Source organism: Lathyrus oleraceus, chromosome 3, assembly GCF_024323335.1.
Source record: "Lathyrus oleraceus cultivar Zhongwan6 chromosome 3, CAAS_Psat_ZW6_1.0, whole genome shotgun sequence".
NCBI classification, from domain to species: domain Eukaryota; kingdom Viridiplantae; phylum Streptophyta; class Magnoliopsida; order Fabales; family Fabaceae; genus Lathyrus; species Lathyrus oleraceus.
The window spans coordinates 93,782,164-93,791,187 of record NC_066581.1 but is presented as its reverse complement, the minus strand read 5'-3'; positions in this window follow the sequence as shown (position 1 = coordinate 93,791,187).

The window sequence follows — 9,024 nt, the reverse complement described above, 5'->3', positions numbered from 1 at the left end:
ACCTGTAGCGGTCGAGTTTTTGGGTCGGTGTTCCCAAAGAATGTAGAAGACGTATCTGCCAATAAGAAAGTTGAAGCACCTGTAGTTGATCCGGTTAGCGTTCCAAAGTGTCAGTCTGGTGAATCCAGCAGTTTGAAGCCTAATGATAATGCTGAGGTACTCCGGTTGATCAAGAAGAGCGAGTTTAATGTGGTGGAGCAGCTGCTCCAAACTCTCTCCAAGATTTCAGTGTTGTCTCTGCTCATGAACTCTGAAGCACACAGAGAAGCATTGCAAAAGGTGTTGGAGCAAGCTTATGTAGAGCATGATGTTACGATAGATCAGTTTGACCATATTATGGCTAACATCACCTCCTGTAACAACTTGAGCTTCTGTGATGAGGAACTTCCAGAGGAAGGTAGAAATCACAATCTGGCATTGCACATTTCAAAAAACTGTAAGGAGGATGCTCTATCGATCATATTAGTTGATATTGGTTCTTCATTGAATGTACTTCCCAAATCAACTCTTTCCAGATTGTCGTATCAAGGAGCTCCGATGAGATATAGTGGCGTGATTGTCAAGGAATTTGATGGTTCTCACAAGACTGTGATTGGTGAGGTGGACCTTCTTGTGAAGATAGGTCCGAGTGATTTCCAAATTACTTTCCAAGTAATGGATATCGACCTGGCCTATAGCTTCTTGTTAGGAAGGCCATGGATACATGAGACAGGAGTTGTTACATCAATATTACATCAGAAGTTGAAGTTTGTCAAGAATGGAAAGCTTGTTATCGTCGGTGGGGAGAAGGCTTTGTTGGTAAGCCACCTGTCATCTTTCTCTTATGTAGAAGTCGAGGATGAGGTTGGAACTCTGTTCCAAGATATATCTATTGTTAAGGAAAAGAGAGTTGGGGCACCTATGTCCTCCTTCAAAGACGCTCAGAAGATTGTTGAAGATGGTATTTTTGATCAATGGGGCCAGATGGTAGAGGTCACCGAGAACAAGAGCAGAGCCGGCTTGGGATTCCAACAAGGTTCGTCCGAGATTAGAGTTGAAGATGTGCAACCCAGTTTCCGTAGCGGAGGATTCATTCATGGTAATGAACAACACTTAGTTGTCGTGATCGAGGGTGATGAAGATGAAGACTGCGTCAATTTTGTGACGCATGGAAAAGCTTGCAACTATTGGACTGCTGTTGATGTTCCTGTTATTGTGCATCATTCTAAGTAATTCCTTTTATTGTTTTTGAACATCCTTCTCCTATGCCTAAGGGAGAAGTGGACATTGTTGGCATTTTCAAATTTGATCATTAATAAAATTCAATTTTATTCATCCACATCTATGATGTTTTATTTTTACTTTTTGCTTTTTCTGAAAATGGTAATCACAAAAAACATAAATAAATGAATATAATTTGTCCATCTGCATAATATTTGGTCACCAACTCACTTCTCTAAAATCAAAATATCAAATCATTCTGCAGGTTGGTTTCTAAACCCACTGAATACAATGATCCTACTCCGTCGCCAAACTTTGAATTCCATCTGTTTAAGGCTGAGGAAAGAAGTGATGAAGAAGTATCTGATGAATTGTCTCATCTACTTGAGCACGAGGAAAAATCCATTCAGCCATTCGAAGAGCAGATAGAGTTAGTCAACTTGGGTTCCGAAGATGATGTGAAGGAAGCCAAGATTGGATCTTGACTGTGTCCAGAGGTCAAGAAGGGGTTGATTGATCTTCTTTGAGAGTATTCAGATGTGTTTGATTGGTCCTATCAAGACATGCCTGGGTTGGATTCTGAGATTGTGGAGCATAGATTTTTGTTGAAGCCAGAGTGCCCGCCAGTCAAGCAGAAGTTGAGAAGGACTCATCCTGATACGGATGTAAAGATCAAAGAAGAAGTGCAGAAGCAGATTGATATCGGTTTCTTTGTTACTGCTGAGTATCCGCAGTGGGTGGCCAATATTGTGCCTATTCCAAAGAAGGATGGAAAAGTCTGTATGTGTGTTGATTATAGAGATTTGAATAAAGCCAGTCTGAAAGATGATTTCCCTCTGCCACACATTGATATGTTGGTAGACAATACAGCTAAATTCATAGTCTATTCATTTATGGATGGATTTTCCAGATATAATCAGATCAAGATGGCACCCGAAGATATGGAGAAGACCACGTTCATTACACCCTAGGGAACATTTTGTTATAGAGTGATGCCTTTCGGTCTAAAGAATGCTGGTGCAACTTACCTAAGAGAAATGACTACTCTTTTTCATGATATGATGCATAAAGAGATCGAAGTCTATGTTGATGATATGATTGCTAAATCCATTGATGAAGAGGAAAATGTTAAGCATTTATGGAAGCTATTCCAGCATTTGAGGAAGTATAAACTCCACTTGAATCCCAATAAGTGTACTTTCGGTGTTCGTTCTGGTAAGTTGCTGGGCTTTATTATCAGCGAGAAGGGTATTGAAGTTGATCCTGCCAAGGTCAAAGCAATACAAGAGATGCATGCGCCCAAAACTGAGAAGCAAGTCAGAGGTTTTCTCGGCCGCTTGAATTATATCTCAAGATTCATTTCACACATGACTGCCACATGTGCGCCTATATTCAAGCTTCTTCGGAAAGATCAGTCTTGTGATTGGACCGAAGATTGCCAGAAAGCTTTTGACAGTATCAAAGAGTATCTGCTTGAGCCTCCTATTTTTTCTCCGCCTGTTAAAGGAAGACCGTTAATCATGTATCTGATTGTGCTTGAAGAGAGTGTGAGTTGTGTTCTTGGTCAGCAAGATGAGACTGGAAAGAAAGAATATTTTATTTACTACCTCAGTAAGAAGTTCACCGATTGTGAGACTCGGTATTCTATGTTAGAGAAGACTTGTTGCGCATTGGCTTGGGCTGCTAAGCGTCTGCGTCAATATATGTTGAATCATACCCCTTGGTTGATATCCAAAATGGATCCAATCAAGTATATTTTTTAGAAGCCTGCTTTAACTGGGAGGATTGCTCGTTGGCAGATGTTGTTATCAGAGTATGATACTGAATACCAATCTCAGAAAGTGATCAAAGGTGGTGTCCTGGCTGACCATTTGGCTCACCAACCTATTGAAGACTATCAGTCAGTACAATATGATTTTCCTGACGAAGAGATTTTGTACTTGAAAATGAAAGATTGTGATGAACCATTGCTTGAAGGAGGGCCAGAACCTGGTTCCCGTTGGGGCATGGTATTTGATGGAGCTGTTAACCAATATGGTAATGGCATTGGGGCAGTAATCATTACTCCTCAAGGCACACATTTTCCGTTTACATCTAGATTGACTTTCAAATGTACAAATAACATGGACGAGTATGAAGCTTGCATTATGGGGCTTGAAGAGGTCATTGATCTCATAATAAAATATCTTGACGTCTATGGAGATTCAAATTTGGTGGTGAATCAGATCAAAGATGAATGGGAGACGAATCAACCAGGTTTGATACTATATAGAGATTATGTGAGGAGGATTTCAACTTTCTTTACAAAGATTGAATTTCATCATATCCCTCGAGATGAGAACCGGATGGCAGATGCTCTTGCAACATTGGCTTCAATGATTGTGGTGAAGTATTGGAATGAAGTTCCCAATTTGACTGTGATGCGTCTTGATAGGCCAGCTCATGTGTTTGCTATTGAAGAGGTCAAAGATGAGAAGCCGTGGTATTTTGATATCAAGTGTTTCCTCCAAAGTATGATTTACACGCCTGGGAAATTTTTGAAAGATAAGAAGACTTTGAGGATATTAGCCGGCAATTTCTACCTGAATGGTGATGTGTTGTACAAGAGAAACTTCAATATGGTCCTGCTCAGATGCGTGGATAGATACAAAGTATACCTATTGATGACTGAAGTCCATGAAGGTTCCTTTGGTACTCACTCCAATGGACATGCTATGGCAAAGAATATCTTGCGAGCAGGTTACTATTCACTGACAACGGAATCTGATTGTTGCAAGTTTGTGAAGAAATGCCACAAGTGTCAAATATATACAGATAAGATTCATGTTCCTCCGACACTATTGAAAGTCATTTCCACTCCATGGCCCTTCTCCATGTGGGGAATTGATATGATTGGTATGATTGAGCCCAAAGCTTCGAATGGACATCGTTTCATTTTGGTGGAAATTGACTACTTCACAAAGTGGGTTGAAGCGGCATCGTATGCAAATGTAACCAAGAAAGTTGTTGTGAGGTTTATCAAGAATCAGATTATATGTCGTTATGGTGTGCCAAGCAAGATCATTACTGATAATGGATCGAACTTGAATAATAGTATGGAGGAAGCTCTTTACAAAGACTTCAAGATTGCACATCATAATTCTTCTCCCTATAGACCTAAGATGAATGGGGTTGTTGAAGCTGCAAATAAGAACATCAAGAAGATCATCCAGAATGTTGATTGTAAAGTACAAAGATCGGAATGAGATGCTCCCATTTGCTTTGCACGGGTATCGTACATCCATCCTTACTTCAACAAGGGCAACCCCTTTCTCGCTTATTTGTGGCATGGAAGCCAAGTTGACTGAAGTTGAATGGTGTCAGACCAGATTTGACCAGCTGAATTTGATTGAAAAGAAGAGGTTAACTGCCATGTGTTATGGTCAGTTGTATTAGCAGAGAATGAAGAAAGCTTTTGACAAGAAGGTCAGACCTTGTGTGTTCGGGGAAGGTGACCTTGTGCTCAAGAAAATCCTATCTTTCAAACCAGATTCTAAGGGAAAATGGACTCCTAATTATGAAGGCCCATATGTTGTTAAGAGAGCCTTTTCATGAGGTGCTTTGATCCTTACAACTATGGATGGTGAAGAGTTCACTCGTCCTATGAACGCATATGCAGTCAAGAAATACTTCGCCTAAAAAGAAAAGAACAACTCGCTAAGTTGAAAACCTGAAAGGGCGGTCCAGGCAAAAGTTAGAGACATAAAACAAAAAATTTATCCCGATAGATTGAGTACCCCACCTTGGGGCAATTTATGCAAAATTAGGGATCATGGCAAGTAACTGCGTCTTGAAAACTTTCTTGAGCACAACATTTGGTTCTGACTCATCATCTCCCGCAGACACCAAGAGCACAGAGGGTATCGAAAGTTGGTAGAAGGATTAGTGATCATTGTGTTCAATGTAGCCCTTTTCCATGTAAATTACCATTTTTCAACTTTTGCAAAGATCTATGGAGTCTTGTCATTTACAGACTACCTTTTCATTAAATAAAGTTGAGCTTTTTATCCAATTGTTTCTACTCTTGTTTAATTCAGCCAAATAGATTTAAATTTTTATTATGATCATTTTTTAAAATAAATTTTAATCAAAATCATGTTTTCTTAAATACATAAAAGCAGTTACTTTAAGTAATCGATATCATTTAAAGGAATATCAACAGCGGTTTGAAGATCGGTAAGCCTTGAATGTGGAACATTATTGATTCTCCTCAAGCACAGGGAATAATCCCTATTTCCTCCCCTACTGATTTTCAGTAACCGAGTTTTGTTGGTTTCCCCAGCCGAGTTTGTTGGCCTCCTTTCAGTGGTAGGCGTGTTATTTCGGCAGTTTACACGTTTTTGGCATAATCTTTGCTTCTTCGCAAGTCGTCAGAGTTACTCCTGATCTTGAGCAACTTTTGTGGTTTCTCCCCTATAGGGTTGTCTCCCATTTGATATGGTGTTGACCTAAAATTCCCCGCAGAGTTGACAGCAATTTCCTCAGCGATCTTTTCCTTGTGCTTTCCCCAACCAGGATTAAGCCTTCGAGATGTTTGATTTCTATCCAGCAGTTGTTTCCCTCCTGTGGGGATTGGCTAGGGATTTGTATCGATGATTCAAATCAGAGACGTTTGTATACTTTGCGATCGTTTTGTCAACATAATCATCATATATACATATACATATACACTCATATCATTTCATTATTGCATTATTACACTTTGTGATTCATTGTTTATTTTGACCCTCAACTATGGTGGTATACTTTTCTCCCATATAGATTTGGTTTGTCTGTCCTCTTTCAATTGTAGAGTGTCAGCCCATTAAGCAAAAATGCTTTAACCTTTATCTTTCCCCACTAAGTTATTTCCTCGTGGATGATTGTTATTTCAGTCTCTTCCTCAGTAGAGTATCTAAACGGAACCACTCCCCTTGAGTTATATCCTCATTGGGTTGAGTCTTTGATTGACCCTTTCTTTCTAGATCTTACCTATATAAATGCTTTTGGTCCTTGAGAGCCTATTACCCAGTAACTGGTAATATTCTTCTCATGTTTTTCACTTTTGCCCAATACCCGGCAAGAGAAACTTTTTCTCCCCAGCGGATTCGTTTTCACGTTTCCCCAGGAAGTATATCCTTGATATGTTCATCCTAACTGATGACAGATACTCTCTCTTTGGTCTTCTGAGTAACCGGTAGTTGCAAATCCTGCTTTTGTTCCCCAGAGAGTTAATCCTTGATATGTTCATCCTGACCGGTGACGGGTTTCCTTCTTTTTACGGTCTTCTGCCTAGTAACCGGTAGTTGTAAATCCTGTTATTTCTCCCCTTTGCAGAGTTTATCCTTTATATGTTCATCCTAACCGATGACAGATATTCTCTTTTCGGTATTCTATCTAGTAACTAATAGATATAATTCCTATTTCTCCCCTCTGAGTCTATCCTTGATATGTTCATCCTAACCGATGACGGATATTCTCTTTTCGGTATTCTATCCAGTAACTGATAGATGTAATTCCTATTTCTCTCCTCTGAGTCTATCCTTGATATGTTCATCCTAACCGATGAAGGATATTCTCTTTTTGGTATTCTATCCAGTATTCGATAGATGTAATTCCTACTTTTTCAAGCAGTTTATCCTTGATATATTCATCTTAACCGGTGACGGATATCCTTCCTAATTTCCCCGGGCAAGACTATCCTTGATATGTTCATCCTAACCGATGACGGATTTTCTTTCCTTCGAGTCTATCCTTGATATGTTCACTTTAACCAGTGACGGATATTCTCTCTCTTTGGTCTTGTTCCCATTAACCGGTAGTTGTAAATCCTATTTTTGTGGCTTTTCCCAGCAGTTTATTCTTACCCAGTAACGGGTAACGAATACACCTCCTGGTTGCCTTCAGCGGGTCATCCTTGATATGTTTACCCTCACTAGTAACGGATGTCCTCCCTGTCGTATTTTTGTTATCCCCTTACCCAGTAACAGGTAATGGATAATAGATTTATGCTCCTCCCGTGTTGAAGATCTTTTCTTCCCCAGTTGAGTTTGAGTGTGCATTTCCTCAGTGAAATCGCTATTTCTTGTTTGGTTCGAGTATTTCAGCTTTGCTCTGATTTACCCGTTTCTCCTACAGGTGTTCCTTTTATTCCCTGGCTGAGTCTTTCCATTGATGAAATCCCTTGAGTCCCCCAATTGTTTTTAAATCGTAGCTTGGCCTACGCACAACCCTTTATTTCCCCCAGAGTCTCTGTCTCCCCAGTGAGTTTTCCTTATGGAATGCGTTATACTCTTGTAGACTTTTAGTCTCTCTAGATTCTTTTCCTTTGTGGCAACATTTTTCCCCACAGAGATTTATTTTAACATTCATATCATATGCATCATGAGGTCTCTTAGGGACCAAAATTTATTTCTATATGTTGTTATTTAAGTTCATTCTACTGAGTCGATGAGAAGATTTTAACATTCATCTCCTCAATTAGAACGTCCTTATATAGGGGCATCTCTAAGACCCCAATTTTTACCCTAAGATCCCTCATGTTATCCTCATCATATGCATTGACATTGGGATCACACCTTGGCATCCTCCTTACCCCTCATCCATTGGGTTTGCATTGAGAGAGATCACCAAGCACATTTGATTGTATCATACTTCATTTATCTTTATTTTTACTAACCAAAATACCAAAAATATGTCTTTGTATAATCTAACTCTTTTGTAGGTAGGGCACATGCTCACCTTTGATCTATCAAGCTCATATATAGGGTTCAATACTCTCAATGGAAGGAGTTTAATCAAGAATTGGTGTACTATAGCTCTAATTATCATATATGGATCCCCATGATCTTCACATGTTATTTTGATCAAGAAATCATCAAGAGTTTGAAGCTTGGTTTGCCTTGGAAACCCTAGTTCATCTAGTTATCTTATGTAACTTCTTCAACAAGCTTCTTCAATAATTGATCAAATATTTAAAGGGATACTTAAAATTTCATCATCTTATGCATATATGATCCTCCATGACTCCCAAAAGTCAATAGAATATCAAGTTAGCAAGTTGGTTCATGGTGGTTGACTAGAGGAAGTCAACTAGTTAAAACTGGGGTCCCCTAGACCCTATCTCCTACACTTTTTGTCATATGAAAATAATTCCAAGAGAAACGTTACTCTAAATGACATTCCAAACAACTTTTATGTTGAGGTCAAGATCTAGTTTTGCTTGGAAAGTCATTTTTTTATGGTGAAAGATTATAGGTCATATTGTCTAAACCCTAATTTGAAGGTCAACTTCCCAAGACTATAACTTGCTCAATTTTTATGAGATGAAAGCTATTAAAGTTTCACAATCAAATTCAAGATATCTAATTAAACTTTGATGTTTGGAGGAAGAGAAAATTCAACTTTTAAATACATGTTATATAAGGAGACATTATAGGTCATTTTGGACCAATGCGATTGAACAAGTGATTTTCCTCAACTTCAAAAATGCATAACTCCTTCATGCTAAATCCAAATGAGGTCATATTTGTAACCATTTTGAATAACTTTAATAAAGCTACAGTTTTATGAAGGAACTTTTTTCATTTGAAGCTCATATAAAAAGTTAGCCAAGGTGGAATAAGTGAACATATGGCTTAACACTTAGAATTTTTTTTGATATGTTTGATTTTCCAAACTTCCACCTCAAAATTCATCATGATCCAAGATTCAAATGGAAAAGTGTTCAACATGAACATTTTTCCTCTTGATCTAACCTTTCTAAAAAGTCCAATTTCGTCCCATTTGGATAAAGTATGAGTGACT